Source organism: Lepisosteus oculatus, chromosome 6 (assembly GCF_040954835.1).
Source record: "Lepisosteus oculatus isolate fLepOcu1 chromosome 6, fLepOcu1.hap2, whole genome shotgun sequence".
Taxonomy (NCBI): Eukaryota; Metazoa; Chordata; class Actinopteri; order Semionotiformes; family Lepisosteidae; genus Lepisosteus; species Lepisosteus oculatus.
In genome coordinates, this window is record NC_090701.1 from 45,991,817 (window position 1) to 46,017,451 (window position 25,635).

The 25,635-nt window shown below is 52.9% G+C and overlaps 58 non-coding genes across 58 annotated transcripts; 38 read left to right on the forward strand and 20 right to left on the reverse strand.

The window, feature by feature from the left end:
• The first annotated feature begins 164 nt into the window (after window positions 1-164).
• trnag-ccc (transfer RNA glycine (anticodon CCC)) lies at window positions 165-235 on the forward strand. Its single transcript has one exon. It is a non-coding gene; the product is annotated as a tRNA-Gly (tRNA).
• Window positions 236-723: 488 nt separating this feature from the next.
• trnay-gua (transfer RNA tyrosine (anticodon GUA)) lies at window positions 724-811 on the reverse strand. Its single transcript is given in 2 exon segments — window positions 724-759; window positions 775-811. It is a non-coding gene; the product is annotated as a tRNA-Tyr (tRNA).
• A 207-nt stretch (window positions 812-1,018) lies between these two features.
• Window positions 1,019-1,091, forward strand: trnak-uuu (transfer RNA lysine (anticodon UUU)). The gene has a single exon. It is a non-coding gene; the product is annotated as a tRNA-Lys (tRNA).
• A 347-nt stretch (window positions 1,092-1,438) lies between these two features.
• trnag-ccc (transfer RNA glycine (anticodon CCC)) lies at window positions 1,439-1,509 on the forward strand. The gene has a single exon. It is a non-coding gene; the product is annotated as a tRNA-Gly (tRNA).
• Window positions 1,510-1,997: 488 nt separating this feature from the next.
• On the reverse strand, window positions 1,998-2,085 carry trnay-gua (transfer RNA tyrosine (anticodon GUA)). The gene is given in 2 exon segments: window positions 1,998-2,033; window positions 2,049-2,085. It is a non-coding gene; the product is annotated as a tRNA-Tyr (tRNA).
• Window positions 2,086-2,298: 213 nt separating this feature from the next.
• On the forward strand, window positions 2,299-2,371 carry trnak-uuu (transfer RNA lysine (anticodon UUU)). Its single transcript has one exon. It is a non-coding gene; the product is annotated as a tRNA-Lys (tRNA).
• A 347-nt stretch (window positions 2,372-2,718) lies between these two features.
• trnag-ccc (transfer RNA glycine (anticodon CCC)) lies at window positions 2,719-2,789 on the forward strand. Its single transcript has one exon. It is a non-coding gene; the product is annotated as a tRNA-Gly (tRNA).
• Window positions 2,790-3,277: 488 nt separating this feature from the next.
• Window positions 3,278-3,365, reverse strand: trnay-gua (transfer RNA tyrosine (anticodon GUA)). Its single transcript is given in 2 exon segments — window positions 3,278-3,313; window positions 3,329-3,365. It is a non-coding gene; the product is annotated as a tRNA-Tyr (tRNA).
• Window positions 3,366-3,991: 626 nt separating this feature from the next.
• On the forward strand, window positions 3,992-4,062 carry trnag-ccc (transfer RNA glycine (anticodon CCC)). Its single transcript has one exon. It is a non-coding gene; the product is annotated as a tRNA-Gly (tRNA).
• Window positions 4,063-4,550: 488 nt separating this feature from the next.
• On the reverse strand, window positions 4,551-4,638 carry trnay-gua (transfer RNA tyrosine (anticodon GUA)). Its single transcript is given in 2 exon segments — window positions 4,551-4,586; window positions 4,602-4,638. It is a non-coding gene; the product is annotated as a tRNA-Tyr (tRNA).
• Window positions 4,639-4,845: 207 nt separating this feature from the next.
• trnak-uuu (transfer RNA lysine (anticodon UUU)) lies at window positions 4,846-4,918 on the forward strand. Its single transcript has one exon. It is a non-coding gene; the product is annotated as a tRNA-Lys (tRNA).
• Window positions 4,919-5,265: 347 nt separating this feature from the next.
• Window positions 5,266-5,336, forward strand: trnag-ccc (transfer RNA glycine (anticodon CCC)). The gene has a single exon. It is a non-coding gene; the product is annotated as a tRNA-Gly (tRNA).
• Window positions 5,337-5,824: 488 nt separating this feature from the next.
• trnay-gua (transfer RNA tyrosine (anticodon GUA)) lies at window positions 5,825-5,912 on the reverse strand. Its single transcript is given in 2 exon segments — window positions 5,825-5,860; window positions 5,876-5,912. It is a non-coding gene; the product is annotated as a tRNA-Tyr (tRNA).
• A 626-nt stretch (window positions 5,913-6,538) lies between these two features.
• Window positions 6,539-6,609, forward strand: trnag-ccc (transfer RNA glycine (anticodon CCC)). Its single transcript has one exon. It is a non-coding gene; the product is annotated as a tRNA-Gly (tRNA).
• Window positions 6,610-7,097: 488 nt separating this feature from the next.
• On the reverse strand, window positions 7,098-7,185 carry trnay-gua (transfer RNA tyrosine (anticodon GUA)). Its single transcript is given in 2 exon segments — window positions 7,098-7,133; window positions 7,149-7,185. It is a non-coding gene; the product is annotated as a tRNA-Tyr (tRNA).
• Window positions 7,186-7,392: 207 nt separating this feature from the next.
• Window positions 7,393-7,465, forward strand: trnak-uuu (transfer RNA lysine (anticodon UUU)). The gene has a single exon. It is a non-coding gene; the product is annotated as a tRNA-Lys (tRNA).
• A 347-nt stretch (window positions 7,466-7,812) lies between these two features.
• On the forward strand, window positions 7,813-7,883 carry trnag-ccc (transfer RNA glycine (anticodon CCC)). Its single transcript has one exon. It is a non-coding gene; the product is annotated as a tRNA-Gly (tRNA).
• A 488-nt stretch (window positions 7,884-8,371) lies between these two features.
• Window positions 8,372-8,459, reverse strand: trnay-gua (transfer RNA tyrosine (anticodon GUA)). The gene is given in 2 exon segments: window positions 8,372-8,407; window positions 8,423-8,459. It is a non-coding gene; the product is annotated as a tRNA-Tyr (tRNA).
• Window positions 8,460-8,666: 207 nt separating this feature from the next.
• Window positions 8,667-8,739, forward strand: trnak-uuu (transfer RNA lysine (anticodon UUU)). The gene has a single exon. It is a non-coding gene; the product is annotated as a tRNA-Lys (tRNA).
• Window positions 8,740-9,086: 347 nt separating this feature from the next.
• Window positions 9,087-9,157, forward strand: trnag-ccc (transfer RNA glycine (anticodon CCC)). The gene has a single exon. It is a non-coding gene; the product is annotated as a tRNA-Gly (tRNA).
• Window positions 9,158-9,645: 488 nt separating this feature from the next.
• On the reverse strand, window positions 9,646-9,733 carry trnay-gua (transfer RNA tyrosine (anticodon GUA)). Its single transcript is given in 2 exon segments — window positions 9,646-9,681; window positions 9,697-9,733. It is a non-coding gene; the product is annotated as a tRNA-Tyr (tRNA).
• A 207-nt stretch (window positions 9,734-9,940) lies between these two features.
• trnak-uuu (transfer RNA lysine (anticodon UUU)) lies at window positions 9,941-10,013 on the forward strand. The gene has a single exon. It is a non-coding gene; the product is annotated as a tRNA-Lys (tRNA).
• Window positions 10,014-10,360: 347 nt separating this feature from the next.
• On the forward strand, window positions 10,361-10,431 carry trnag-ccc (transfer RNA glycine (anticodon CCC)). The gene has a single exon. It is a non-coding gene; the product is annotated as a tRNA-Gly (tRNA).
• Window positions 10,432-10,919: 488 nt separating this feature from the next.
• Window positions 10,920-11,007, reverse strand: trnay-gua (transfer RNA tyrosine (anticodon GUA)). The gene is given in 2 exon segments: window positions 10,920-10,955; window positions 10,971-11,007. It is a non-coding gene; the product is annotated as a tRNA-Tyr (tRNA).
• A 207-nt stretch (window positions 11,008-11,214) lies between these two features.
• Window positions 11,215-11,287, forward strand: trnak-uuu (transfer RNA lysine (anticodon UUU)). Its single transcript has one exon. It is a non-coding gene; the product is annotated as a tRNA-Lys (tRNA).
• Window positions 11,288-11,634: 347 nt separating this feature from the next.
• On the forward strand, window positions 11,635-11,705 carry trnag-ccc (transfer RNA glycine (anticodon CCC)). Its single transcript has one exon. It is a non-coding gene; the product is annotated as a tRNA-Gly (tRNA).
• A 488-nt stretch (window positions 11,706-12,193) lies between these two features.
• On the reverse strand, window positions 12,194-12,281 carry trnay-gua (transfer RNA tyrosine (anticodon GUA)). Its single transcript is given in 2 exon segments — window positions 12,194-12,229; window positions 12,245-12,281. It is a non-coding gene; the product is annotated as a tRNA-Tyr (tRNA).
• Window positions 12,282-12,488: 207 nt separating this feature from the next.
• Window positions 12,489-12,561, forward strand: trnak-uuu (transfer RNA lysine (anticodon UUU)). Its single transcript has one exon. It is a non-coding gene; the product is annotated as a tRNA-Lys (tRNA).
• Window positions 12,562-12,908: 347 nt separating this feature from the next.
• trnag-ccc (transfer RNA glycine (anticodon CCC)) lies at window positions 12,909-12,979 on the forward strand. The gene has a single exon. It is a non-coding gene; the product is annotated as a tRNA-Gly (tRNA).
• A 488-nt stretch (window positions 12,980-13,467) lies between these two features.
• On the reverse strand, window positions 13,468-13,555 carry trnay-gua (transfer RNA tyrosine (anticodon GUA)). Its single transcript is given in 2 exon segments — window positions 13,468-13,503; window positions 13,519-13,555. It is a non-coding gene; the product is annotated as a tRNA-Tyr (tRNA).
• A 207-nt stretch (window positions 13,556-13,762) lies between these two features.
• Window positions 13,763-13,835, forward strand: trnak-uuu (transfer RNA lysine (anticodon UUU)). The gene has a single exon. It is a non-coding gene; the product is annotated as a tRNA-Lys (tRNA).
• Window positions 13,836-14,182: 347 nt separating this feature from the next.
• Window positions 14,183-14,253, forward strand: trnag-ccc (transfer RNA glycine (anticodon CCC)). The gene has a single exon. It is a non-coding gene; the product is annotated as a tRNA-Gly (tRNA).
• A 488-nt stretch (window positions 14,254-14,741) lies between these two features.
• On the reverse strand, window positions 14,742-14,829 carry trnay-gua (transfer RNA tyrosine (anticodon GUA)). The gene is given in 2 exon segments: window positions 14,742-14,777; window positions 14,793-14,829. It is a non-coding gene; the product is annotated as a tRNA-Tyr (tRNA).
• Window positions 14,830-15,036: 207 nt separating this feature from the next.
• Window positions 15,037-15,109, forward strand: trnak-uuu (transfer RNA lysine (anticodon UUU)). The gene has a single exon. It is a non-coding gene; the product is annotated as a tRNA-Lys (tRNA).
• Window positions 15,110-15,456: 347 nt separating this feature from the next.
• trnag-ccc (transfer RNA glycine (anticodon CCC)) lies at window positions 15,457-15,527 on the forward strand. The gene has a single exon. It is a non-coding gene; the product is annotated as a tRNA-Gly (tRNA).
• A 488-nt stretch (window positions 15,528-16,015) lies between these two features.
• trnay-gua (transfer RNA tyrosine (anticodon GUA)) lies at window positions 16,016-16,103 on the reverse strand. Its single transcript is given in 2 exon segments — window positions 16,016-16,051; window positions 16,067-16,103. It is a non-coding gene; the product is annotated as a tRNA-Tyr (tRNA).
• Window positions 16,104-16,310: 207 nt separating this feature from the next.
• trnak-uuu (transfer RNA lysine (anticodon UUU)) lies at window positions 16,311-16,383 on the forward strand. The gene has a single exon. It is a non-coding gene; the product is annotated as a tRNA-Lys (tRNA).
• Window positions 16,384-16,730: 347 nt separating this feature from the next.
• Window positions 16,731-16,801, forward strand: trnag-ccc (transfer RNA glycine (anticodon CCC)). Its single transcript has one exon. It is a non-coding gene; the product is annotated as a tRNA-Gly (tRNA).
• A 488-nt stretch (window positions 16,802-17,289) lies between these two features.
• trnay-gua (transfer RNA tyrosine (anticodon GUA)) lies at window positions 17,290-17,377 on the reverse strand. Its single transcript is given in 2 exon segments — window positions 17,290-17,325; window positions 17,341-17,377. It is a non-coding gene; the product is annotated as a tRNA-Tyr (tRNA).
• A 207-nt stretch (window positions 17,378-17,584) lies between these two features.
• On the forward strand, window positions 17,585-17,657 carry trnak-uuu (transfer RNA lysine (anticodon UUU)). Its single transcript has one exon. It is a non-coding gene; the product is annotated as a tRNA-Lys (tRNA).
• Window positions 17,658-18,004: 347 nt separating this feature from the next.
• On the forward strand, window positions 18,005-18,075 carry trnag-ccc (transfer RNA glycine (anticodon CCC)). The gene has a single exon. It is a non-coding gene; the product is annotated as a tRNA-Gly (tRNA).
• A 488-nt stretch (window positions 18,076-18,563) lies between these two features.
• On the reverse strand, window positions 18,564-18,651 carry trnay-gua (transfer RNA tyrosine (anticodon GUA)). Its single transcript is given in 2 exon segments — window positions 18,564-18,599; window positions 18,615-18,651. It is a non-coding gene; the product is annotated as a tRNA-Tyr (tRNA).
• Window positions 18,652-18,864: 213 nt separating this feature from the next.
• On the forward strand, window positions 18,865-18,937 carry trnak-uuu (transfer RNA lysine (anticodon UUU)). The gene has a single exon. It is a non-coding gene; the product is annotated as a tRNA-Lys (tRNA).
• Window positions 18,938-19,284: 347 nt separating this feature from the next.
• trnag-ccc (transfer RNA glycine (anticodon CCC)) lies at window positions 19,285-19,355 on the forward strand. Its single transcript has one exon. It is a non-coding gene; the product is annotated as a tRNA-Gly (tRNA).
• Window positions 19,356-19,843: 488 nt separating this feature from the next.
• On the reverse strand, window positions 19,844-19,931 carry trnay-gua (transfer RNA tyrosine (anticodon GUA)). Its single transcript is given in 2 exon segments — window positions 19,844-19,879; window positions 19,895-19,931. It is a non-coding gene; the product is annotated as a tRNA-Tyr (tRNA).
• A 213-nt stretch (window positions 19,932-20,144) lies between these two features.
• On the forward strand, window positions 20,145-20,217 carry trnak-uuu (transfer RNA lysine (anticodon UUU)). Its single transcript has one exon. It is a non-coding gene; the product is annotated as a tRNA-Lys (tRNA).
• Window positions 20,218-20,564: 347 nt separating this feature from the next.
• On the forward strand, window positions 20,565-20,635 carry trnag-ccc (transfer RNA glycine (anticodon CCC)). The gene has a single exon. It is a non-coding gene; the product is annotated as a tRNA-Gly (tRNA).
• A 488-nt stretch (window positions 20,636-21,123) lies between these two features.
• trnay-gua (transfer RNA tyrosine (anticodon GUA)) lies at window positions 21,124-21,211 on the reverse strand. The gene is given in 2 exon segments: window positions 21,124-21,159; window positions 21,175-21,211. It is a non-coding gene; the product is annotated as a tRNA-Tyr (tRNA).
• A 207-nt stretch (window positions 21,212-21,418) lies between these two features.
• trnak-uuu (transfer RNA lysine (anticodon UUU)) lies at window positions 21,419-21,491 on the forward strand. The gene has a single exon. It is a non-coding gene; the product is annotated as a tRNA-Lys (tRNA).
• A 347-nt stretch (window positions 21,492-21,838) lies between these two features.
• trnag-ccc (transfer RNA glycine (anticodon CCC)) lies at window positions 21,839-21,909 on the forward strand. The gene has a single exon. It is a non-coding gene; the product is annotated as a tRNA-Gly (tRNA).
• A 488-nt stretch (window positions 21,910-22,397) lies between these two features.
• On the reverse strand, window positions 22,398-22,485 carry trnay-gua (transfer RNA tyrosine (anticodon GUA)). The gene is given in 2 exon segments: window positions 22,398-22,433; window positions 22,449-22,485. It is a non-coding gene; the product is annotated as a tRNA-Tyr (tRNA).
• Window positions 22,486-22,698: 213 nt separating this feature from the next.
• Window positions 22,699-22,771, forward strand: trnak-uuu (transfer RNA lysine (anticodon UUU)). The gene has a single exon. It is a non-coding gene; the product is annotated as a tRNA-Lys (tRNA).
• A 347-nt stretch (window positions 22,772-23,118) lies between these two features.
• Window positions 23,119-23,189, forward strand: trnag-ccc (transfer RNA glycine (anticodon CCC)). The gene has a single exon. It is a non-coding gene; the product is annotated as a tRNA-Gly (tRNA).
• Window positions 23,190-23,677: 488 nt separating this feature from the next.
• Window positions 23,678-23,765, reverse strand: trnay-gua (transfer RNA tyrosine (anticodon GUA)). Its single transcript is given in 2 exon segments — window positions 23,678-23,713; window positions 23,729-23,765. It is a non-coding gene; the product is annotated as a tRNA-Tyr (tRNA).
• A 213-nt stretch (window positions 23,766-23,978) lies between these two features.
• trnak-uuu (transfer RNA lysine (anticodon UUU)) lies at window positions 23,979-24,051 on the forward strand. Its single transcript has one exon. It is a non-coding gene; the product is annotated as a tRNA-Lys (tRNA).
• Window positions 24,052-24,398: 347 nt separating this feature from the next.
• trnag-ccc (transfer RNA glycine (anticodon CCC)) lies at window positions 24,399-24,469 on the forward strand. The gene has a single exon. It is a non-coding gene; the product is annotated as a tRNA-Gly (tRNA).
• Window positions 24,470-24,957: 488 nt separating this feature from the next.
• trnay-gua (transfer RNA tyrosine (anticodon GUA)) lies at window positions 24,958-25,045 on the reverse strand. The gene is given in 2 exon segments: window positions 24,958-24,993; window positions 25,009-25,045. It is a non-coding gene; the product is annotated as a tRNA-Tyr (tRNA).
• Window positions 25,046-25,252: 207 nt separating this feature from the next.
• trnak-uuu (transfer RNA lysine (anticodon UUU)) lies at window positions 25,253-25,325 on the forward strand. Its single transcript has one exon. It is a non-coding gene; the product is annotated as a tRNA-Lys (tRNA).
• Window positions 25,326-25,635: the final 310 nt, after the last annotated feature.

Sequence of the window (25,635 nt, forward strand, 5' to 3'; positions counted from 1 at the left end):
CTCTTCCGTCGGCTCTTCTCGTTGCAAATTCCCAAAGCTTCAAATTAGGCAGGGCAGAGGTAATTGTGGGGTGTGTGGGCTGGGCAAAAAGAAGGGCTTTGCTCCCTTTGGCCTGTGAGAGGATAAGAGGCTTAAACTGTGGTGTGAGCAAGCTCTCTCCGTGGGCGCCAGTGGTGTAGTGGTATCATGCAAGATTCCCATTCTTGCGACCCGGGTTCGATTCCTGGCTGGCGCAGCCTGGGCTCTAGCTTGTGGGCCTGGCACTGATTAATGGGTGAGGTGTGGCTCTGGGTGATTGGTGGCCCCTGCTGGGGAAATGTTTGCATATCAAAGCATCAACATATTGAGTAGGAGGAAGTGGTTACTGGATGAATGACCATCAATACAGAAGGTGCTGCTTGCTTTCTGGGGCTATACCTGGCCTCCTTTTTAACAGCTTTGTACTCAAACGTCTACTGCAATGGTGAGGCTTACAGAAAGGGTGCCGGCGATGGGCTCCACCGAGCGCCTCCTTTAGTCTCACTTGTCTTTGCGACTAGGTTTTGAGCGCACCAGCACTGACGCAGTGTTTTGCAAAAGGAAAGCTTAGCAGACGCGAGCAGTAGAATGCAGAATTCTAAAGACGGCGACTCCGCTCTAATGTCTGACCGCCTTACGGTCCAAGCGAGAGAGAGGTTTGCTCATTTTCTTCTTTTTTGATTGTCAAGCGCCAAAACAGTAGCGTCCCTCGAGCCGGATTCGAACCAGCGACCTAAGGATGTCCGGCCTTCTCCACTACAGTCCTCCGCTCTACCAACTGAGCTATCGAGGGAGCCGTGCGTGTCCTCTCTCTGACGTTCACAGCCCGAGGCAGGGTGGAGTTCCTGTTCTTTGGAAAGCACAGCACTGTGTCATGTTGGATCTAACAGAGATTTCTGGGCTCGTTGTCGTTTCCTCGGCTTGCTCTCTTCAGTGGACCAAACATGTGGCCTTTGAGGATCCTGTATGTCCCTGCTGCTGCTCCTGCTTCTGTCGTAGAGCCCGGATAGCTCAGTCGGTAGAGCATCAGACTTTTAATCTGAGGGTCCAGGGTTCAAGTCCCTGTTCGGGTGTTATGGTGACTCAGGTCTAAGCCCCACCCCCCGGGCTTTTGTTTGCGGCCCTCCTCATTGCAAGGGCACAGACTTCCGCATTAGCAGCGCAGAGGTCCTTGTGTGGTGTTTGTCCTGGACGGAGTCAAAGGGGCCTGGAAGACGACAGTGAAACAATGGTGGTACGTCTTTGGCATTTTTTTCCTCTTCCGTCGGCTCTTCTCGTTGCAAATTCCCAAAGCTTCAAATTAGGCAGGGCAGAGGTAATTGTGGGGTGTGTGGGCTGGGCAAAAAGAAGGGCTTTGCTCCCTTTGGCCTGTGAGAGGATAAGAGGCTTAAACTGTGGTGTGACCAAGCTCTCTCTGTGGGCGCCAGTGGTGTAGTGGTATCATGCAAGATTCCCATTCTTGCGACCCGGGTTCGATTCCCGGCTGGCGCAGCCTGGGCTCTAGCTTGTGGGCCTGGCACTGATTAATGGGTGAGGTGTGGCTCTGGGTGATTGGTGGCCCCTGCTGGGGAAATGTTTGCATATCAAAGCATCAACATATTGAGTAGGAGGAAGTGGTTACTGGATGAATGACCATCAATACAGAAGGTGCTGCTTGCTTTCTGGGGCTATACCTTGCCTCCTTTTTAACAGCTTTGTACTCAAACGTCTACTGCAATGGTGAGGCTTACAGAAAGGGTGCCGGCGATGGGCTCCACCGAGCGCCTCCTTTAGTCTCACTTGTCTTTGCGACTAGGTTTTGAGCGCACCAGCGCTGACGCAGTGTTTTGCAAAAGGAAAGCTTAGCAGACGCGAGCAGTAGAATGCAGAATTCTAAAGACAGCGACTCCGCTCTAATGTCTGACAGCCTTACGGTCCAAGCGAGAGAGAGGTTTGCTCATTTTCTTCTTTTTTCATTGTCAAGGGCCAAAACAGTAGCGTCCCTCGAGCCGGATTCGAACCAGCGACCTAAGGATGTCCGGCCTTCTCCACTACAGTCCTCCGCTCTACCAACTGAGCTATCGAGGAAGCCGTGCGTGTCCTTTCTCTGACGTTCACAGCCCGAGGCAGGGTGGAGTTCCTGTTCTTTGGAAAGCACAGCACTGTGTCATGTTGGATCTAACAGAGATTCCTGGGCTCGTTGTCGTTTCCTCGGCTTGCTCTCTTCAGTGGACCAAACATGTGGCCTTTGAGGATCCTGTATGTCCCTGCTGCTGCTCCTGCTCCTGCTTCTGTCGTAGAGACCGGATAGCTCAGTCGGTAGAACATCAGACTTTTAATCTGAGGGTCCAGGGTTCAAGTCCCTGTTCGGGTGTTATGGTGACTCAGGTCTAAGCCCCACCCCCCGGGCTTTTGTTTGCGGCCCTCCTCATTGCAAGGGCACAGAATTCCGCATTAGCAGCGCAGAGGTCCTTGTGTGGTGTTTGTCCTGGACGGAGTCAAAGGGGCCTGGAAGACGACAGTGAAACAATGGTGGTACGTCTTTGGCATTTTTTTCCTCTTCCGTCGGCTCTTCTCGTTGCAAATTCCCAAAGCTTCAAATTAGGCAGGGCAGAGGTAATTGTGGGGTGTGTGGGCTGGGCAAAAAGAAGGGCTTTGCTCCCTTTGGCCTGTGAGAGGATAAGAGGCTTAAACTGTGGTGTGAGCAAGCTCTCCCCGTGGGCGCCAGTGGTGTAGTGGTATCATGCAAGATTCCCATTCTTGCGACCCGGGTTCGATTCCCGGCTGGCGCAGCCTGGGCTCTGGCTTGTGGGCCTGGAACTGATTAATGGGTGAGGTGTGGCTGTGGGTGATTGGTGGCCCCTGCTGGGGAAATGTTTGCATATCAAAGCATCAACATATTGAGTAAGAGGAAGTGGTTATTGGATGAATGACCATCAATACAGAAGGTGCTGCTTGCTTTCTGGGGCTATACCTGGCCTCCTTTTTAACAGCTTTGTACTCAAACGTCTACTGCAATGGTGAGGCTTACAGAAAGGGTGCCGGCGATGGGCTCCACCGAGCGCCTCCTTTAGTCTCACTTGTCTTTGCGACTAGGTTTTGAGCGCACCAGCGCTGACGCAGTGTTTTGCAAAAGGAAAGCTTAGCAGACGCGAGCAGTAGAATGCAGAATTCTAAAGACGGCGACTCCGCTCTAATGTCTGACCGCCTTACGGTCCAAGCGACAGAGAGGTTTGCTCATTTTCTTCTTTTTTCATTGTCAAGGGCCAAAACAGTAGCGTCCCTCGAGCCGGATTCGAACCAGCGACCTAAGGATGTCCGGCCTTCTCCACTACAGTCCTCCGCTCTACCAACTGAGCTATCGAGGGAGCCGTGCGTGTCCTCTCTCTGACGTTCACAGCCCGAGGCAGGGTGGAGTTCCTGTTCTTTGGAAAGCACAGCACTGTGTCATGTTGGATCTAACAGAGATTCCTGGGCTCGTTGTCGTTTCCTCGGCTTGCTCTCTTCTGTGGACCAAACATGTGGCCTTTGAGGATCCTGTATGTCCCTGCTGCTGCTCCTGCTTCTGTCGTAGAGCCCGGATAGCTCAGTCGGTAGAGCATCAGATTTTAATCTGAGGGTCCAGGGTTCAAGTCCCTGTTCGGGTGTTATGGTGACTCAGGTCTAAGCCCCACCCCCCGGGCTTTTGTTTGCGGCCCTCCTCATTGCAAGGGCACAGACTTCCGCATTAGCAGCGCAGAGGTCCTTGTGTGGTGTTTGTCCTGGACGGAGTCAAAGGGGCCTGGAAGACGACAGTGAAACAATGGTGGTACGTCTTTGGCATTTTTTTCCTCTTCCGTCGGCTCTTCTCGTTGCAAATTCCCAAAGCTTCAAATTAGGCAGGGCAGAGGTAATTGTGGGGTGTGTGGGCTGGGCAAAAAGAAGGGCTTTGCTCCCTTTGGCCTGTGAGAGGATAAGAGGCTTAAACTGTGGTGTGAGCAAGCTCTCTCCGTGGGCGCCAGTGGTGTAGTGGTATCATGCAAGATTCCCATTCTTGCGACCCGGGTTCGATTCCTGGCTGGCGCAGCCTGGGCTCTAGCTTGTGGGCCTGGCACTGATTAATGGGTGAGGTGTGGCTCTGGGTGATTGGTGGCCCCTGCTGGGGAAATGTTTGCATATCAAAGCATCAACATATTGAGTAGGAGGAAGTGGTTACTGGATGAATGACCATCAATACAGAAGGTGCTGCTTGCTTTCTGGGTCTATACCTTGCCTCCTTTTTAACAGCTTTGTACTCAAACGTCTACTGCAATGGTGAGGCTTACAGAAAGGGTGCCGGCGATGGGCTCCACCGAGCGCCTCCTTTAGTCTCACTTGTCTTTGCGACTAGGTTTTGAGCGCACCAGCGCTGACGCAGTGTTTTGCAAAAGGAAAGCTTAGCAGACGCGAGCAGTAGAATGCAGAATTCTAAAGACGGCGACTCCGCTCTAATGTCTGACCGCCTTACGGTCCAAGCGAGAGAGAGGTTTGCTCATTTTCTTCTTTTTTCATTGTCAAGGGCCAAAACAGTAGCGTCCCTCGAGCCGGATTCGAACCAGTGACCTAAGGATGTCCGGCCTTCTCCACTACAGTCCTCCGCTCTACCAACTGAGCTATCGAGGGAGCCGTGCGTGTCCTCTCTCTGACGTTCACAGCCCGAGGCAGGGTGGAGTTCCTGTTCTTTGGAAAGCACAGCACTGTGTCATGTTGGATCTAACAGAGATTCCTGGGCTCGTTGTCGTTTCCTCGGCTTGCTCTCTTCAGTGGACCAAACATGTGGCCTTTGAGGATCCTGTATGTCCCTGCTGCTGCTCCTGCTTCTGTCGTAGAGCCCGGATAGCTCAGTCGGTAGAGCATCAGACTTTTAATCTGAGGGTCCAGGGTTCAAGTCCCTGTTCGGGTGTTATGGTGACTCAGGTCTAAGCCCCACCCCCCGGGCTTTTGTTTGCGGCCCTCCTCATTGCAAGGGCACAGACTTCCGCATTAGCAGCGCAGAGGTCCTTGTGTGGTGTTTGTCCTGGACGGAGTCAAAGGGGCCTGGAAGACGACAGTGAAACAATGGTGGTACGTCTTTGGCATTTTTTTCCTCTTCCGTCGGCTCTTCTCGTTGCAAATTCCCAAAGCTTCAAATTAGGCAGGGCAGAGGTAATTGTGGGGTGTGTGGGCTGGGCAAAAAGAAGGGCTTTGCTCCCTTTGGCCTGTGAGAGGATAAGAGGCTTAAACTGTGGTGTGAGCAAGCTCTCTCCGTGGGTGCCAGTGGTGTAGTGGTATCATGCAAGATTCCCATTCTTGCGACCCGGGTTCGATTCCCGGCTGGCGCAGCCTGGGCTCTAGCTTGTGGGCCTGGCACTGATTAATGGGTGAGGTGTGGCTCTGGGTGATTGGTGGCCCCTGCTGGGGAAATGTTTGCATATCAAAGCATCAACATATTGAGTAGGAGGAAGTGGTTACTGGATGAATGACCATCAATACAGAAGGTGCTGCTTGCTTTCTGGGGCTATACCTTGCCTCCTTTTTAACAGCTTTGTACTCAAACGTCTACTGCAATGGTGAGGCTTACAGAAAGGGTGCCGGCGATGGGCTCCACCGAGCGCCTCCTTTAGTCTCACTTGTCTTTGCGACTAGGTTTTGAGCGCACCAGCGCTGACGCAGTGTTTTGCAAAAGGAAAGCTTAGCAGACGCGAGCAGTAGAATGCAGAATTCTAAAGACGGCGACTCCGCTCTAATGTCTGACCGCCTTACGGTCCAAGCGAGAGAGAGGTTTGCTCATTTTCTTCTTTTTTGATTGTCAAGGGCCAAAACAGTAGCGTCCCTCGAGCCGGATTCAAACCAGCGACCTAAGGATGTCCGGCCTTCTCCACTACAGTCCTCCGCTCTACCAACTGAGCTATCGAGGGAGCCGTGCGTGTCCTCTCTCTGACGTTCACAGCCCGAGGCAGGGTGGAGTTCCTGTTCTTTGGAAAGCACAGCACTGTGTCATGTTGGATCTAACAGAGATTCCTGGGCTCGTTGTCGTTTCCTCGGCTTGCTCTCTTCAGTGGACCAAACATGTGGCCTTTGAGGATCCTGTATGTCCCTGCTGCTACTCCTGCTTCTGTCGTAGAGCCCGGATAGCTCAGTCGGTAGAGCATCAGATTTTAATCTAAGGGTCCAGGGTTCAAGTCCCTTTTCGGGTGTTATGGTGACTCAGGTCTAAGCCCCACCCCCCGGGCTTTTGTTTGCGGCCCTCCTCATTGCAAGGGCACAGACTTCCGCATTAGCAGCGCAGAGGTCCTTGTGTGGTGTTTGTCCTGGACGGAGTCAAAGGGGCCTGGAAGACGACAGTGAAACAATGGTGGTACGTCTTTGGCATTTTTTTCCTCTTCCGTCGGCTCTTCTCGTTGCAAATTCCCAAAGCTTCAAATTAGGCAGGGCAGAGGTAATTGTGGGGTGTGTGGGCTGGGCAAAAAGAAGGGCTTTGCTCCCTTTGGCCTGTGAGAGGATAAGAGGCTTAAACTGTGGTGTGAACAAGCTCTCTCCGTGGGCGCCAGTGGTGTAGTGGTATCATGCAAGATTCCCAGTCTTGCGACCCGGGTTCGATTCCTGGCTGGCGCAGCCTGGGCTCTAGCTTGTGGGCCTGGCACTGATTAATGGGTGAGGTGTGGCTCTGGGTGATTGGTGGCCCCTGCTGGGGAAATGTTTGCATATCAAAGCATCAACATATTGAGTAGGAGGAAGTGGTTACTGGATGAATGACCATCAATACAGAAGGTGCTGCTTGCTTTCTGGGGCTATACCTTGCCTCCTCTTTAACAGCTTTGTACTCAAACGTCTACTGCAATGGTGAGGCTTACAGAAAGGGTGCCGGCGATGGGCTCCACCGAGCGCCTCCTTTAGTCTCACTTGTCTTTGCGACTAGGTTTTGAGCGCACCAGCGCTGACGCAGTGTTTTGCAAAAGGAAAGCTTAGCAGACGCGAGCAGTAGAATGCAGAATTCTAAGGACGGCGACTCCGCTCTAATGTCTGACCGCCTTACGGTCCAAGCGAGAGAGAGGTTTGCTCATTTTCTTCTTTTTTCATTGTCAAGGGCAAAAACAGTAGCGTCCCTCGAGCCGGATTCGAACCAGCGACCTAAGGATGTCCGGCCTTCTCCACTACAGTCCTCCGCTCTACCAACTGAGCTATCGAGGGAGCCGTGCGTGTCCGCTCTCTGACGTTCACAGCCCGAGGCAGGGTGGAGTTCCTGTTCTTTGGAAAGCACAGCACTGTGTCATGTTGGATCTAACAGAGATTCCTGGGCTCGTTGTCGTTTCCTCGGCTTGCTCTCTTCAGTGGACCAAACATGTGGCCTTTGAGGATCCTGTATGTCCCTGCTGCTGCTCCTGCTTCTGTCGTAGAGCTCGGATAGCTCAGTCGGTAGAGCATCAGACTTTTAATCTGAGGGTCCAGGGTTCAAGTCCCTGTTCGGGTGTTATGGTGACTCAGGTCTAAGCCCCACCCCCCGGGCTTTTGTTTGCGGCCCTCCTCATTGCAAGGGCACAGACTTCCGCATTAGCAGCGCAGAGGTCCTTGTGTGGTGTTTGTCCTGGACGGAGTCAAAGGGGCCTGGAAGACGACAGTGAAACAATGGTGGTACGTCTTTGGCATTTTTTTCCTCTTCCGTCGGCTCTTCTCGTTGCAAATTCCCAAAGCTTCAAATTAGGCAGGGCAGAGGTAATTGTGGGGTGTGTGGGCTGGGCAAAAAGAAGGGCTTTGCTCCCTTTGGCCTGTGAGAGGATAAGAGGCTTAAACTGTGGTGTGAGCAAGCTCTCTCCGTGGGCGCCAGTGGTGTAGTGGTATCATGCAAGATTCCCATTCTTGCGACCCGGGTTCGATTCCCGGCTGGCGCAGCCTGGGCTCTAGCTTGTGGGCCTGGCACTGATTAATGGGTGAGGTGTGGCTCTGGGTGATTGGTGGCCCCTGCTGGGGAAATGTTTGCATATCAAAGCATCAACATATTGAGTAGGAGGAAGTGGTTACTGGATGAATGACCATCAATACAGAAGGTGCTGCTTGCTTTCTGGGGCTATACCTTGCCTCCTTTTTAACAGCTTTGTACTCAAACGTCTACTGCAATGGTGAGGCTTACAGAAAGGGTGCCGGCGATGGGCTCCACCGAGCGCCTCCTTTAGTCTCACTTGTCTTTGCGACTAGGTTTTGAGCGCACCAGCGCTGACGCAGTGTTTTGCAAAAGGAAAGCTTAGCAGACGCGAGCAGTAGAATGCAGAATTCTAAAGACGGCGACTCCGCTCTAATGTCTGACCGCCTTACGGTCCAAGCGAGAGAGAGGTTTGCTCATTTTCTTCTTTTTTCATTGTCAAGGGCCAAAACAGTAGCGTCCCTCGAGCCGGATTCGAACCAGCGACCTAAGGATGTCCGGCCTTCTCCACTACAGTCCTCCGCTCTACCAACTGAGCTATCGAGGGAGCCGTGCGTGTCCTCTCTCTGACGTTCACAGCCCGAGGCAGGGTGGAGTTCCTGTTCTTTGGAAAGCACAGCACTGTGTCATGTTGGATCTAACAGAGATTCCTGGGCTCGTTGTCGTTTCCTCGGCTTGCTCTCTTCAGTGGACCAAACATGTGGCCTTTGAGGATCCTGTATGTCCCTGCTGCTTCTCCTGCTTCTGTCGTAGAGCCCGGATAGCTCAGTCGGTAGAGCATCAGACTTTTAATCTGAGGGTCCAGGGTTCAAGTCCCTGTTCGGGTGTTATGGTGACTCAGGTCTAAGCCCCACCCCCCGGGCTTTTGTTTGCGGCCCTCCTCATTGCAAGGGCACAGAATTCCGCATTAGCAGCGCAGAGGTCCTTGTGTGGTGTTTGTCCTGGACGGAGTCAAAGGGGCCTGGAAGACGACAGTGAAACAATGGTGGTACGTCTTTGGCATTTTTTTCCTCTTCCGTCGGCTCTTCTCGTTGCAAATTCCCAAAGCTTCAAATTAGGCAGGGCAGAGGTAATTGTGGGGTGTGTGGGCTGGGCAAAAAGAAGGGCTTTGCTCCCTTTGGCCTGTGAGAGGATAAGAGGCTTAAACTGTGGTGTGAGCAAGCTCTCTCCGTGGGCGCCAGTGGTGTAGTGGTATCATGCAAGATTCCCATTCTTGCGACCCGGGTTCGATTCCTGGCTGGCGCAGCCTGGGCTCTAGCTTGTGGGCCTGGCACTGATTAATGGGTGAGGTGTGGCTCTGGGTGATTGGTGGCCCCTGCTGGGGAAATGTTTGCATATCAAAGCATCAACATATTGAGTAGGAGGAAGTGGTTACTGGATGAATGACCATCAATACAGAAGGTGCTGCTTGCTTTCTGGGTCTATACCTTGCCTCCTTTTTAACAGCTTTGTACTCAAACGTCTACTGCAATGGTGAGGCTTACAGAAAGGGTGCCGGCGATGGGCTCCACCGAGCGCCTCCTTTAGTCTCACTTGTCTTTGCGACTAGGTTTTGAGCGCACCAGCGCTGACGCAGTGTTTTGCAAAAGGAAAGCTTAGCAGACGCGAGCAGTAGAATGCAGAATTCTAAAGACGGCGACTCCGCTCTAATGTCTGACCGCCTTACGGTCCAAGCGAGAGAGAGGTTTGCTCATTTTCTTCTTTTTTCATTGTCAAGGGCCAAAACAGTAGCGTCCCTCGAGCCGGATTCGAACCAGCGACCTAAGGATGTCCGGCCTTCTCCACTACAGTCCTCCGCTCTACCAACTGAGCTATCGAGGGAGCCGTGCGTGTCCTCTCTCTGACGTTCACAGCCCGAGGCAGGGTGGAGTTCCTGTTCTTTGGAAAGCACAGCACTGTGTCATGTTGGATCTAACAGAGATTCCTGGGCTCGTTGTCGTTTCCTCGGCTTGCTCTCTTCAGTGGACCAAACATGTGGCCTTTGAGGATCCTGTATGTCCCTGCTGCTGCTCCTGCTTCTGTCGTAGAGCCCGGATAGCTCAGTCGGTAGAGCATCAGACTTTTAATCTGAGGGTCCAGGGTTCAAGTCCCTGTTTGGGTGTTATGGTGACTCAGGTCTAAGCCCCACCCCCCGGGCTTTTGTTTGCGGCCCTCCTCATTGCAAGGGCACAGACTTCCGCATTAGCAGCGCAGAGGTCCTTGTGTGGTGTTTGTCCTGGACGGAGTCAAAGGGGCCTGGAAGACGACAGTGAAACAATGGTGGTACGTCTTTGGCATTTTTTTCCTCTTCCGTCGGCTCTTCTCGTTGCAAATTCCCAAAGCTTCAAATTAGGCAGGGCAGAGGTAATTGTGGGGTGTGTGGGCTGGGCAAAAAGAAGGGCTTTGCTCCCTTTGGCCTGTGAGAGGATAAGAGGCTTAAACTGTGGTGTGAGCAAGCTCTCTCCATGGGCGCCAGTGGTGTAGTGGTATCATGCAAGATTCCCATTCTTGCGACCCGGGTTCGATTCCCGGCTGGCGCAGCCTGGGCTCTAGCTTGTGGGCCTGGCACTGATTAATGGGTGAGGTGTGGCTCTGGGTGATTGGTGGCCCCTGCTGGGGAGATGTTTGCATATCAAAGCATCAACATATTGAGTAGGAGGAAGTGGTTACTGGATGAATGACCATCAATACAGAAGGTGCTGCTTGCTTTCTGGGTCTATACCTTGCCTCCTTTTTAACAGCTTTGTACTCAAACGTCTACTGCAATGGTGAGGCTTACAGAAAGGGTGCCGGCGATGGGCTCCACCGAGCGCCTCCTTTAGTCTCACTTGTCTTTGCGACTAGGTTTTGAGCGCACCAGCGCTGACGCAGTGTTTTGCAAAAGGAAAGCTTAGCAGACGCGAGCAGTAGAATGCAGAATTCTAAAGACGGCGACTCCGCTCTAATGTCTGACCGCCTTACGGTCCAAGCGAGAGAGAGGTTTGCTCATTTTCTTCTTTTTTCATTGTCAAGGGCCAAAACAGTAGCGTCCCTCGAGCCGGATTCGAACCAGCGACCTAAGGATGTCCGGCCTTCTCCACTACAGTCCTCCGCTCTACCAACTGAGCTATCGAGGGAGCCGTGCGTGTCCTCTCTCTGACGTTCACAGCCCGAGGCAGGGTGGAGTTCCTGTTCTTTGGAAAGCACAGCACTGTGTCATGTTGGATCTAACAGAGATTCCTGGGCTCGTTGTCGTTTCCTCGGCTTGCTCTCTTCAGTGGACCAAACATGTGGCCTTTGAGGATCCTGTATGTCCCTGCTGCTGCTCCTGCTTCTGTCGTAGAGCCCGGATAGCTCAGTCGGTAGAGCATCAGACTTTTAATCTGAGGGTCCAGGGTTCAAGTCCCTGTTCGGGTGTTATGGTGACTCAGGTCTAAGCCCCACCCCCCGGGCTTTTGTTTGCGGCCCTCCTCATTGCAAGGGCACAGACTTCCGCATTAGCAGCGCAGAGGTCCTTGTGTGGTGTTTGTCCTGGACGGAGTCAAAGGGGCCTGGAAGACGACAGTGAAACAATGGTGGTACGTCTTTGGCATTTTTTTCCTCTTCCGTCGGCTCTTCTCGTTGCAAATTCCCAAAGCTTCAAATTAGGCAGGGCAGAGGTAATTGTGGGGTGTGTGGGCTGGGCAAAAAGAAGGGCTTTGCTCCCTTTGGCCTGTGAGAGGATAAGAGGCTTAAACTGTGGTGTGAGCAAGCTCTCTCCGTGGGCGCCAGTGGTGTAGTGGTATCATGCAAGATTCCCATTCTTGCGACCCGGGTTCGATTCCCGGCTGGCGCAGCCTGGGCTCTAGCTTGTGGGCCTGGCACTGATTAATGGGTGAGGTGTGGCTCTGGGTGATTGGTGGCCCCTGCTGGGGAAATGTTTGCATATCAAAGCATCAACATATTGAGTAGGAGGAAGTGGTTACTGGATGAATGACCATCAATACAGAAGGTGCTGCTTGCTTTCTGGGGCTATACCTTGCCTCCTTTTTAACAGCTTTGTACTCAAACGTCTACTGCAATGGTGAGGCTTACAGAAAGGGTGCCGGCGATGGGCTCCACCGAGCGCCTCCTTTAGTCTCACTTGTCTTTGCGACTAGGTTTTGAGCGCACCAGCGCTGACGCAGTGTTTTGCAAAAGGAAAGCTTAGCAGACGCGAGCAGTAGAATGCAGAATTCTAAAGACGGCGACTCCGCTCTAATGTCTGACCGCCTTACGGTCCAAGCGAGAGAGAGGTTTGCTCATTTTCTTCTTTTTTCATTGTCAAGGGCCAAAACAGTAGCGTCCCTCGAGCCGGATTCGAACCAGTGACCTAAGGATGTCCGGCCTTCTCCACTACAGTCCTCCGCTCTACCAACTGAGCTATCGAGGGAGCCGTGCGTGTCCTCTCTCTGACGTTCACAGCCCGAGGCAGGGTGGAGTTCCTGTTCTTTGGAAAGCACAGCACTGTGTCATGTTGGATCTAACAGAGATTCCTGGGCTCGTTGTCGTTTCCTCGGCTTGCTCTCTTCATTGGACCAAACATGTGGCCTTTGAGGATCCTGTATGTCCCTGCTGCTGCTCCTGCTTCTGTCGTAGAGCCCGGATAGCTCAGTCGGTAGCGCATCAGACTTTTAATCTGAGGGTCCAGGGTTCAAGTCCCTGTTCGGGTGTTATGGTGACTCAGGTCTAAGCCCCACCCCCCGGGCTTTTGTTTGCGGCCCTCCTCATTGCAAGGGCACAGACTTCCGCATTAGCAGCGCAGAGGTCCTTGTGTGGTGTTTGTCCTGGACGGAGTCAAAGGGGCCTGGAAGACGACAGTGAAACAATGGTGGTACGTCTTTGGCATTTTTTTCCTCTTCCGTCGGCTCTTCTCGTTGCAAATTCCCAAAGCTTCAAATTAGGCAGGGCAGAGGTAATTGTGGGGTGTGTGGGCTGGGCAAAAAGAAGGGCTTTGCTCCCTTTGGCCTGTGAGAGGATAAGAGGCTTAAACTGTGGTGTGAGCAAGCTCTCTCCGTGGGCGCCAGTGGTGTAGTGGTATCATGCAAGATTCCCATTCTTGCGACCCGGGTTCGATTCCCGGCTGGCGCAGCCTGGGCTCTAGCTTGTGGGCCTGGCACTGATTAATGGGTGAGGTGTGGCTCTGGGTGATTGGTGGCCCCTGCTGGGGAAATGTTTGCATATCAAAGCATCAACATATTGAGTAGGAGGAAGTGGTTACTGGATGAATGACCATCAATACAGAAGGTGCTGCTTGCTTTCTGGGGCTATACCTTGCCTCCTTTTTAACAGCTTTGTACTCAAACGTCTACTGCAATGGTGAGGCTTACAGAAAGGGTGCCGGCGATGGGCTCCACCGAGCGCCTCCTTTAGTCTCACTTGTCTTTGCGACTAGGTTTTGAGCGCACCAGCGCTGACGCAGTGTTTTGCAAAAGGAAAGCTTAGCAGACGCGAGCAGTAGAATGCAGAATTCTAAAGACGGCGACTCCGCTCTAATGTCTGACCGCCTTACGGTCCAAGCGAGAGAGAGGTTTGCTCATTTTCTTCTTTTTTCATTGTCAAGGGCCAAAACAGTAGCGTCCCTCGAGCCGGATTCGAACCAGCGACCTAAGGATGTCCGGCCTTCTCCACTACAGTCCTCCGCTCTACCAACTGAGCTATCGAGGGAGCCGTGCGTGTCCTCTCTCTGACGTTCACAGCCCGAGGCAGGGTGGAGTTCCTGTTCTTTGGAAAGCACAGCACTGTGTCATGTTGGATCTAACAGAGATTCCTGGGCTCGTTGTCGTTTCCTCGGCTTGCTCTCTTCATTGGACCAAACATGTGGCCTTTGAGGATCCTGTATGTCCCTGCTGCTGCTCCTGCTTCTGTCGTAGAGCCCGGATAGCTCAGTCGGTAGAGCATCAGACTTTTAATCTGAGGGTCCAGGGTTCAAGTCCCTGTTCGGGTGTTATGGTGACTCAGGTCTAAGCCCCACCCCCCGGGCTTTTGTTTGCGGCCCTCCTCATTGCAAGGGCACAGACTTCCGCATTAGCAGCGCAGAGGTCCTTGTGTGGTGTTTGTCCTGGACGGAGTCAAAGGGGCCTGGAAGACGACAGTGAAACAATGGTGGTACGTCTTTGGCATTTTTTTCCTCTTCCGTCGGCTCTTCTCGTTGCAAATTCCCAAAGCTTCAAATTAGGCAGGGCAGAGGTAATTGTGGGGTGTGTGGGCTGGGCAAAAAGAAGGGCTTTGCTCCCTTTGGCCTGTGAGAGGATAAGAGGCTTAAACTGTGGTGTGAGCAAGCTCTCTCCGTGGGCGCCAGTGGTGTAGTGGTATCATGCAAGATTCCCATTCTTGCGACCCGGGTTCGATTCCCGGCTGGCGCAGCCTGGGCTCTAGCTTGTGGGCCTGGCACTGATTAATGGGTGAGGTGTGGCTCTGGGTGATTGGTGGCCCCTGCTGGGGAAATGTTTGCATATCAAAGCATCAACATATTGAGTAGGAGGAAGTGGTTACTGGATGAATGACCATCAATACAGAAGGTGCTGCTTGCTTTCTGGGGCTATACCTTGCCTCCTTTTTAACAGCTTTGTACTCAAACGTCTACTGCAATGGTGAGGCTTACAGAAAGGGTGCCGGCGATGGGCTCCACCGAGCGCCTCCTTTAGTCTCACTTGTCTTTGCGACTAGGTTTTGAGCGCACCAGCGCTGACGCAGTGTTTTGCAAAAGGAAAGCTTAGCAGACGCGAGCAGTAGAATGCAGAATTCTAAAGACGGCGACTCCGCTCTAATGTCTGACCGCCTTACGGTCCAAGCGAGAGAGAGGTTTGCTCATTTTCTTCTTTTTTCATTGTCAAGGGCCAAAACAGTAGCGTCCCTCGAGCCGGATTCGAACCAGCGACCTAAGGATGTCCGGCATTCTCCACTACAGTCCTCCGCTCTACCAACTGAGCTATCGAGGGAGCCGTGCGTGTCCTCTCTCTGACGTTCACAGCCCGAGGCAGGGTGGAGTTCCTGTTCTTTGGAAAGCACAGCACTGTGTCATGTTGGATCTAACAGAGATTCCTGGGCTCGTTGTCGTTTCCTCGGCTTGCTCTCTTCAGTGGACCAAACATGTGGCCTTTGAGGATCCTGTATGTCCCTGCTGCTGCTCCTGCTTCTGTCGTAGAGCCCGGATAGCTCAGTCGGTAGAGCATCAGACTTTTAATCTGAGGGTCCAGGGTTCAAGTCCCTGTTCGGGTGTTATGGTGACTCAGGTCTAAGCCCCACCCCCCGGGCTTTTGTTTGCGGCCCTCCTCATTGCAAGGGCACAGACTTCCGCATTAGCAGCGCAGAGGTCCTTGTGTGGTGTTTGTCCTGGACGGAGTCAAAGGGGCCTGGAAGACGACAGTGAAACAATGGTGGTACGTCTTTGGCATTTTTTTCCTCTTCCGTCGGCTCTTCTCGTTGCAAATTCCCAAAGCTTCAAATTAGGCAGGGCAGAGGTAATTGTGGGGTGTGTGGGCTGGGCAAAAAGAAGGGCTTTGCTCCCTTTGGCCTGTGAGAGGATAAGAGGCTTAAACTGTGGTGTGAGCAAGCTCTCTCCGTGGGCGCCAGTGGTGTAGTGGTATCATGCAAGATTCCCATTCTTGCGACCCGGGTTCGATTCCCGGCTGGCGCAGCCTGGGCTCTAGCTTGTGGGCCTGGCACTGATTAATGGGTGAGGTGTGGCTCTGGGTGATTGGTGGCCCCTGCTGGGGAAATGTTTGCATATCAAAGCATCAACATATTGAGTAGGAGGAAGTGGTTACTGGATGAATGACCATCAATACAGAAGGTGCTGCTTGCTTTCTGGGGCTATACCTTGCCTCCTTTTTAACAGCTTTGTACTCAAACGTCTACTGCAATGGTGAGGCTTACAGAAAGGGTGCCGGCGATGGGCTCCACCGAGCGCCTCCTTTAGTCTCACTTGTCTTTGCGACTAGGTTTTGAGCGCACCAGCGCTGACGCAGTGTTTTGCAAAAGGAAAGCTTAGCAGACGCGAGCAGTAGAATGCAGAATTCTAAAGACGGCGACTCCGCTCTAATGTCTGACCGCCTTACGGTCCAAGCGAGAGAGAGGTTTGCTCATTTTCTTCTTTTTTCATTGTCAAGGGCCAAAACAGTAGCGTCCCTCGAGCCGGATTCGAACCAGCGACCTAAGGATGTCCGGCCTTCTCCACTACAGTCCTCCGCTCTACCAACTGAGCTATCGAGGGAGCCGTGCGTGTCCTCTCTCTGACGTTCACAGCCCGAGGCAGGGTGGAGTTCCTGTTCTTTGGAAAGCACAGCACTGTGTCATGTTGGATCTAACAGAGATTCCTGGGCTCGTTGTCGTTTCCTCGGCTTGCTCTCTTCAGTGGACCAAACATGTGGCCTTTGAGGATCCTGTATGTCCCTGCTGCTGCTCCTGCTTCTGTCGTAGAGCCCGGATAGCTCAGTCGGTAGAGCATCAGACTTTTAATCTGAGGGTCCAGGGTTCAAGTCCCTGTTCGGGTGTTATGGTGACTCAGGTCTAAGCCCCACCCCCCTGGCTTTTGTTTGCGGCCCTCCTCATTGCAAGGGCACAGACTTCCGCATTAGCAGCGCAGAGGTCCTTGTGTGGTGTTTGTCCTGGACGGGGTCAAAGGGGCCTGGAAGACGACAGTGAAACAATGGTGGTACGTCTTTGGCATTTTTTTCCTCTTCCGTCGGCTCTTCTCGTTGCAAATTCCCAAAGCTTCAAATTAGGCAGGGCAGAGGTAATTGTGGGGTGTGTGGGCTGGGCAAAAAGAAGGGCTTTGCTCCCTTTGGCCTGTGAGAGGATAAGAGGCTTAAACTGTGGTGTGAGCAAGCTCTCTCCGTGGGTGCCAGTGGTGTAGTGGTATCATGCAAGATTCCCATTCTTGCGACCCAGGTTCGATTCCCGGCTGGCGCAGCCTGGGCTCTAGCTTGTGGGCCTGGCACTGATTAATGGGTGAGGTGTGGCTCTGGGTGATTGGTGGCCCCTGCTGGGGAAATGTTTGCATATCAAAGCATCAACATATTGAGTAGGAGGAAGTGGTTACTGGATGAATGACCATCAATACAGAAGGTGCTGCTTGCTTTCTGGGGCTATACCTTGCCTCCTTTTTAACAGCTTTGTACTCAAACGTCTACTGCAATGGTGAGGCTTACAGAAAGGGTGCCGGTGATGGGCTCCACCGAGCGCCTCCTTTAGTCTCACTTGTCTTTGGGACTAGGTTTTGAGCGCACCAGCGCTGACGCAGTGTTTTGCAAAAGGAAAGCTTAGCAGACGCGAGCAGTAGAATGCAGAATTCTAAAGACGGCGACTCCGCTCTAATGTCTGACCGCCTTACGGTCCAAGCGAGAGAGAGGTTTGCTCATTTTCTTCTTTTTTCATTGTCAAGGGCCAAAACAGTAGCGTCCCTCGAGCCGGATTCGAACCAGCGACCTAAGGATGTCCGGCCTTCTCCACTACAGTCCTCCGCTCTACCAACTGAGCTATCGAGGGAGCCGTGCGTGTCCTCTCTCTGACGTTCACAGCCCGAGGCAGGGTGGAGTTCCTGTTCTTTGGAAAGCACAGCACTGTGTCATGTTGGATCTAACAGAGATTCCTGGGCTCGTTGTCGTTTCCTCGGCTTGCTCTCTTCAGTGGACCAAACATGTGGCCTTTGAGGATCCTGTATGTCCCTGCTGCTGCTCCTGCTTCTGTCGTAGAGCCCGGATAGCTCAGTCGGTAGAGCATCAGACTTTTAATCTGAGGGTCCAGGGTTCAAGTCCCTGTTCGGGTGTTATGGTGACTCAGGTCTAAGCCCCACCCCCCGGGCTTTTGTTTGCGGCCCTCCTCATTGCAAGGGCACAGACTTCCGCATTAGCAGCGCAGAGGTCCTTGTGTGGTGTTTGTCCTGGACGGAGTCAAAGGGGCCTGGAAGACGACAGTGAAACAATGGTGGTACGTCTTTGGCATTTTTTTCCTCTTCCGTCGGCTCTTCTCGTTGCAAATTCCCAAAGCTTCAAATTAGGCAGGGCAGAGGTAATTGTGGGGTGTGTGGGCTGGGCAAAAAGAAGGGCTTTGCTCCCTTTGGCCTGTGAGAGGATAAGAGGCTTAAACTGTGGTGTGAGCAAGCTCTCTCCGTGGGCGCCAGTGGTGTAGTGGTATCATGCAAGATTCCCATTCTTGCGACCTGGGTTCGATTCCCGGCTGGCGCAGCCTGGGCTCTGGCTTGTGGGCCTGGCACTGATTAATGGGTGAGGTGTGGCTCTGGGTGATTGGTGGCCCCTGCTGGGGAAATGTTTGCATATCAAAGCATCAACATATTGAGTAGGAGGAAGTGGTTACTGGATGAATGACCATCAATACAGAAGGTGCTGCTTGCTTTCTGGGGCTATACCTTGCCTCCTTTTTAACAGCTTTGTACTCAAACGTCTACTGCAATGGTGAGGCTTACAGAAAGGGTGCCGGCGATGGGCTCCACCGAGCGCCTCCTTTAGTCTCACTTGTCTTTGCGACTAGGTTTTGAGCGCACCAGCGCTGACGCAGTGTTTTGCAAAAGGAAAGCTTAGCAGACGCGAGCAGTAGAATGCAGAATTCTAAAGACGGCGACTCCGCTCTAATGTCTGACCGCCTTACGGTCCAAGCGAGAGAGAGGTTTGCTCATTTTCTTCTTTTTTGATTGTCAAGGGCCAAAACAGTAGCGTCCCTCGAGCCGGATTCGAACCAGCGACCTAAGGATGTCCGGCCTTCTCCACTACAGTCCTCCGCTCTACCAACTGAGCTATTGAGGGAGCCGTGCGTGTCCTCTCTCTGACGTTCACAGCCCGAGGCAGGGTGGAGTTCCTGTTCTTTGGAAAGCACAGCACTGTGTCATGTTGGATCTAACAGAGATTCCTGGGCTCGTTGTCGTTTCCTCGGCTTGCTCTCTTCAGTGGACCAAACATGTGGCCTTTGAGGATCCTGTATGTCCCTGCTGCTGCTCCTGCTCCTGCTTCTGTCGTAGAGCCCGGATAGCTCAGTCGGTAGAGCATCAGACTTTTAATCTGAGGGTCCAGGGTTCAAGTCCCTGTTCGGGTGTTATGGTGACTCAGGTCTAAGCCCCACCCCCCTGGCTTTTGTTTGCGGCCCTCCTCATTGCAAGGGCACAGACTTCTGCATTAGCAGCGCAGAGGTCCTTGTGTGGTGTTTGTCCTGGACGGAGTCAAAGGGGCCTGGAAGACGACAGTGAAACAATGGTGGTACGTCTTTGGCATTTTTTTCCTCTTCCGTCGGCTCTTCTCGTTGCAAATTCCCAAAGCTTCAAATTAGGCAGGGCAGAGGTAATTGTGGGGTGTGTGGGCTGGGCAAAAAGAAGGGCTTTGCTCCCTTTGGCCTGTGAGAGGATAAGAGGCTTAAACTGTGGTGTGAGCAAGCTCTCTCCGTGGGTGCCAGTGGTGTAGTGGTATCATGCAAGATTCCCATTCTTGCGACCCGGGTTCGATTCCCGGCTGGCGCAGCCTGGGCTCTAGCTTGTGGGCCTGGCACTGATTAATGGGTGAGGTGTGGCTCTGGGTGATTGGTGGCCCCTGCTAGGGAAATGTTTGCATATCAAAGCATCAACATATTGAGTAGGAGGAAGTGGTTACTGGATGAATGACCATCAATACAGAAGGTGCTGCTTGCTTTCTGGGGCTATACCTTGCCTCCTTTTTAACAGCTTTGTACTCAAACGTCTACTGCAATGGTGAGGCTTACAGAAAGGGTGCCGGCGATGGGCTCCACCGAGCGCCTCCTTTAGTCTCACTTGTCTTTGCGACTAGGTTTTGAGCGCACCAGCGCTGACGCAGTGTTTTGCAAAAGGAAAGCTTAGCAGACGCGAGCAGTAGAATGCAGAATTCTAAAGACGGCGACTCCGCTCTAATGTCTGACCGCCTTACGGTCCAAGCGAGAGAGAGGTTTGCTCATTTTCTTCTTTTTTCATTGTCAAGGGCCAAAACAGTAGCGTCCCTCGAGCCGGATTCGAACCAGCGACCTAAGGATGTCCGGCCTTCTCCACTACAGTCCTCCGCTCTACCAACTGAGCTATCGAGGGAGCCGTGCGTGTCCTCTCTCTGACGTTCACAGCCCGAGGCAGGGTGGAGTTCCTGTTCTTTGGAAAGCACAGCACTGTGTCATGTTGGATCTAACAGAGATTCCTGGGCTCGTTGTCGTTTCCTCGGCTTGCTCTCTTCAGTGGACCAAACATGTGGCCTTTGAGGATCCTGTATGTCCCTGCTGCTGCTCCTGCTCCTGCTTCTGTCGTAGAGCCCGGATAGCTCAGTCGGTAGAGCATCAGACTTTTAATCTGAGGGTCCAGGGTTCAAGTCCCTGTTCGGGTGTTATGGTGACTCAGGTCTAAGCCCCACCCCCCTGGCTTTTGTTTGCGGCCCTCCTCATTGCAAGGGCACAGACTTCCGCATTAGCAGCGCAGAGGTCCTTGTGTGGTGTTTGTCCTGGACGGGGTCAAAGGGGCCTGGAAGACGACAGTGAAACAATGGTGGTACGTCTTTGGCATTTTTTTCCTCTTCCGTCGGCTCTTCTCGTTGCAAATTCCCAAAGCTTCAAATTAGGCAGGGCAGAGGTAATTGTGGGGTGTGTGGGCTGGGCAAAAAGAAGGGCTTTGCTCCCTTTGGCCTGTGAGAGGATAAGAGGCTTAAACTGTGGTGTGAGCAAGCTCTCTCCGTGGGCGCCAGTGGTGTAGTGGTATCATGCAAGATTCCCATTCTTGCGACCCGGGTTCGATTCCCGGCTGGCGCAGCCTGGGCTCTAGCTTGTGGGCCTGGCACTGATTAATGGGTGAGGTGTGGCTCTGGGTGATTGGTGGCCCCTGCTGGGGAAATGTTTGCATATCAAAGCATCAACATATTGAGTAGGAGGAAGTGGTTACTGGATGAATGACCATCAATACAGAAGGTGCTGCTTGCTTTCTGGGGCTATACCTTGCCTCCTTTTTAACAGCTTTGTACTCAAACGTCTACTGCAATGGTGAGGCTTACAGAAAGGGTGCCGGTGATGGGCTCCACCGAGCGCCTCCTTTAGTCTCACTTGTCTTTGGGACTAGGTTTTGAGCGCACCAGCGCTGACGCAGTGTTTTGCAAAAGGAAAGCTTAGCAGACGCGAGCAGTAGAATGCAGAATTCTAAAGACGGCGACTCCGCTCTAATGTCTGACCGCCTTACGGTCCAAGCGAGAGAGAGGTTTGCTCATTTTCTTCTTTTTTCATTGTCAAGGGCCAAAACAGTAGCGTCCCTCGAGCCGGATTCGAACCAGCGACCTAAGGATGTCCGGCCTTCTCCACTACAGTCCTCCGCTCTACCAACTGAGCTATCGAGGGAGCCGTGCGTGTCCTCTCTCTGACGTTCACAGCCCGAGGCAGGGTGGAGTTCCTGTTCTTTGGAAAGCACAGCACTGTGTCATGTTGGATCTAACAGAGATTCCTGGGCTCGTTGTCGTTTCCTCGGCTTGCTCTCTTCAGTGGACCAAACATGTGGCCTTTGAGGATCCTGTATGTCCCTGCTGCTGCTCCTGCTTCTGTCGTAGAGCCCGGATAGCTCAGTCGGTAGAGCATCAGACTTTTAATCTGAGGGTCCAGGGTTCAAGTCCCTGTTCGGGTGTTATGGTGACTCAGGTCTAAGCCCCACCCCCCGGGCTTTTGTTTGCGGCCCTCCTCATTGCAAGGGCACAGACTTCCGCATTAGCAGCGCAGAGGTCCTTGTGTGGTGTTTGTCCTGGACGGAGTCAAAGGGGCCTGGAAGACGACAGTGAAACAATGGTGGTACGTCTTTGGCATTTTTTTCCTCTTCCGTCGGCTCTTCTCGTTGCAAATTCCCAAAGCTTCAAATTAGGCAGGGCAGAGGTAATTGTGGGGTGTGTGGGCTGGGCAAAAAGAAGGGCTTTGCTCCCTTTGGCCTGTGAGAGGATAAGAGGCTTAAACTGTGGTGTGAGCAAGCTCTCTCCGTGGGCGCCAGTGGTGTAGTGGTATCATGCAAGATTCCCATTCTTGCGACCTGGGTTCGATTCCCGGCTGGCGCAGCCTGGGCTCTGGCTTGTGGGCCTGGCACTGATTAATGGGTGAGGTGTGGCTCTGGGTGATTGGTGGCCCCTGCTGGGGAAATGTTTGCATATCAAAGCATCAACATATTGAGTAGGAGGAAGTGGTTACTGGATGAATGACCATCAATACAGAAGGTGCTGCTTGCTTTCTGGGGCTATACCTTGCCTCCTTTTTAACAGCTTTGTACTCAAACGTCTACTGCAATGGTGAGGCTTACAGAAAGGGTGCCGGCGATGGGCTCCACCGAGCGCCTCCTTTAGTCTCACTTGTCTTTGCGACTAGGTTTTGAGCGCACCAGCGCTGACGCAGTGTTTTGCAAAAGGAAAGCTTAGCAGACGCGAGCAGTAGAATGCAGAATTCTAAAGACGGCGACTCCGCTCTAATGTCTGACCGCCTTACGGTCCAAGCGAGAGAGAGGTTTGCTCATTTTCTTCTTTTTTGATTGTCAAGGGCCAAAACAGTAGCGTCCCTCGAGCCGGATTCGAACCAGCGACCTAAGGATGTCCGGCCTTCTCCACTACAGTCCTCCGCTCTACCAACTGAGCTATTGAGGGAGCCGTGCGTGTCCTCTCTCTGACGTTCACAGCCCGAGGCAGGGTGGAGTTCCTGTTCTTTGGAAAGCACAGCACTGTGTCATGTTGGATCTAACAGAGATTCCTGGGCTCGTTGTCGTTTCCTCGGCTTGCTCTCTTCAGTGGACCAAACATGTGGCCTTTGAGGATCCTGTATGTCCCTGCTGCTGCTCCTGCTCCTGCTTCTGTCGTAGAGCCCGGATAGCTCAGTCGGTAGAGCATCAGACTTTTAATCTGAGGGTCCAGGGTTCAAGTCCCTGTTCGGGTGTTATGGTGACTCAGGTCTAAGCCCCACCCCCCTGGCTTTTGTTTGCGGCCCTCCTCATTGCAAGGGCACAGACTTCTGCATTAGCAGCGCAGAGGTCCTTGTGTGGTGTTTGTCCTGGACGGAGTCAAAGGGGCCTGGAAGACGACAGTGAAACAATGGTGGTACGTCTTTGGCATTTTTTTCCTCTTCCGTCGGCTCTTCTCGTTGCAAATTCCCAAAGCTTCAAATTAGGCAGGGCAGAGGTAATTGTGGGGTGTGTGGGCTGGGCAAAAAGAAGGGCTTTGCTCCCTTTGGCCTGTGAGAGGATAAGAGGCTTAAACTGTGGTGTGAGCAAGCTCTCTCCGTGGGTGCCAGTGGTGTAGTGGTATCATGCAAGATTCCCATTCTTGCGACCCGGGTTCGATTCCCGGCTGGCGCAGCCTGGGCTCTAGCTTGTGGGCCTGGCACTGATTAATGGGTGAGGTGTGGCTCTGGGTGATTGGTGGCCCCTGCTAGGGAAATGTTTGCATATCAAAGCATCAACATATTGAGTAGGAGGAAGTGGTTACTGGATGAATGACCATCAATACAGAAGGTGCTGCTTGCTTTCTGGGGCTATACCTTGCCTCCTTTTTAACAGCTTTGTACTCAAACGTCTACTGCAATGGTGAGGCTTACAGAAAGGGTGCCGGCGATGGGCTCCACCGAGCGCCTCCTTTAGTCTCACTTGTCTTTGCGACTAGGTTTTGAGCGCACCAGCGCTGACGCAGTGTTTTGCAAAAGGAAAGCTTAGCAGACGCGAGCAGTAGAATGCAGAATTCTAAAGACGGCGACTCCGCTCTAATGTCTGACCGCCTTACGGTCCAAGCGAGAGAGAGGTTTGCTCATTTTCTTCTTTTTTCATTGTCAAGGGCCAAAACAGTAGCGTCCCTCGAGCCGGATTCGAACCAGCGACCTAAGGATGTCCGGCCTTCTCCACTACAGTCCTCCGCTCTACCAACTGAGCTATCGAGGGAGCCGTGCGTGTCCTCTCTCTGACGTTCACAGCCCGAGGCAGGGTGGAGTTCCTGTTCTTTGGAAAGCACAGCACTGTGTCATGTTGGATCTAACAGAGATTCCTGGGCTCGTTGTCGTTTCCTCGGCTTGCTCTCTTCAGTGGACCAAACATGTGGCCTTTGAGGATCCTGTATGTCCCTGCTGCTGCTCCTGCTCCTGCTTCTGTCGTAGAGCCCGGATAGCTCAGTCGGTAGAGCATCAGACTTTTAATCTGAGGGTCCAGGGTTCAAGTCCCTGTTCGGGTGTTATGGTGACTCAGGTCTAAGCCCCACCCCCCTGGCTTTTGTTTGCGGCCCTCCTCATTGCAAGGGCACAGACTTCCGCATTAGCAGCGCAGAGGTCCTTGTGTGGTGTTTGTCCTGGACGGGGTCAAAGGGGCCTGGAAGACGACAGTGAAACAATGGTGGTACGTCTTTGGCATTTTTTTCCTCTTCCGTCGGCTCTTCTCGTTGCAAATTCCCAAAGCTTCAAATTAGGCAGGGCAGAGGTAATTGTGGGGTGTGTGGGCTGGGCAAAAAGAAGGGCTTTGCTCCCTTTGGCCTGTGAGAGGATAAGAGGCTTAAACTGTGGTGTGAGCAAGCTCTCTCCGTGGGCGCCAGTGGTGTAGTGGTATCATGCAAGATTCCCATTCTTGCGACCCGGGTTCGATTCCCGGCTGGCGCAGCTTGGGCTCTAGCTTGTGGGCCTGGCACTGATTAATGGGTGAGGTGTGGCTCTGGGTGATTGGTGGCCCCTGCTGGGGAAATGTTTGCATATCAAAGCATCAACATATTGAGTAGGAGGAAGTGGTTACTGGATGAATGACCATCAATACAGAAGGTGCTGCTTGCTTTCTGGGGCTATACCTTGCCTCCTTTTTAACAGCTTTGTACTCAAACGTCTACTGCAATGGTGAGGCTTACAGAAAGGGTGCCGGTGATGGGCTCCACCGAGCGCCTCCTTTAGTCTCACTTGTCTTTGGGACTAGGTTTTGAGCGCACCAGCGCTGACGCAGTGTTTTGCAAAAGGAAAGCTTAGCAGACGCGAGCAGTAGAATGCAGAATTCTAAAGACGGCGACTCCGCTCTAATGTCTGACCGCCTTACGGTCCAAGCGAGAGAGAGGTTTGCTCATTTTCTTCTTTTTTCATTGTCAAGGGCCAAAACAGTAGCGTCCCTCGAGCCGGATTCGAACCAGCGACCTAAGGATGTCCGGCCTTCTCCACTACAGTCCTCCGCTCTACCAACTGAGCTATCGAGGGAGCCGTGCGTGTCCTCTCTCTGACGTTCACAGCCCGAGGCAGGGTGGAGTTCCTGTTCTTTGGAAAGCACAGCACTGTGTCATGTTGGATCTAACAGAGATTCCTGGGCTCGTTGTCGTTTCCTCGGCTTGCTCTCTTCAGTGGACCAAACATGTGGCCTTTGAGGATCCTGTATGTCCCTGCTGCTGCTCCTGCTTCTGTCGTAGAGCCCGGATAGCTCAGTCGGTAGAGCATCAGACTTTTAATCTGAGGGTCCAGGGTTCAAGTCCCTGTTCGGGTGTTATGGTGACTCAGGTCTAAGCCCCACCCCCCGGGCTTTTGTTTGCGGCCCTCCTCATTGCAAGGGCACAGACTTCCGCATTAGCAGCGCAGAGGTCCTTGTGTGGTGTTTGTCCTGGACGGAGTCAAAGGGGCCTGGAAGACGACAGTGAAACAATGGTGGTACGTCTTTGGCATTTTTTTCCTCTTCCGTCGGCTCTTCTCGTTGCAAATTCCCAAAGCTTCAAATTAGGCAGGGCAGAGGTAATTGTGGGGTGTGTGGGCTGGGCAAAAAGAAGGGCTTTGCTCCCTTTGGCCTGTGAGAGGATAAG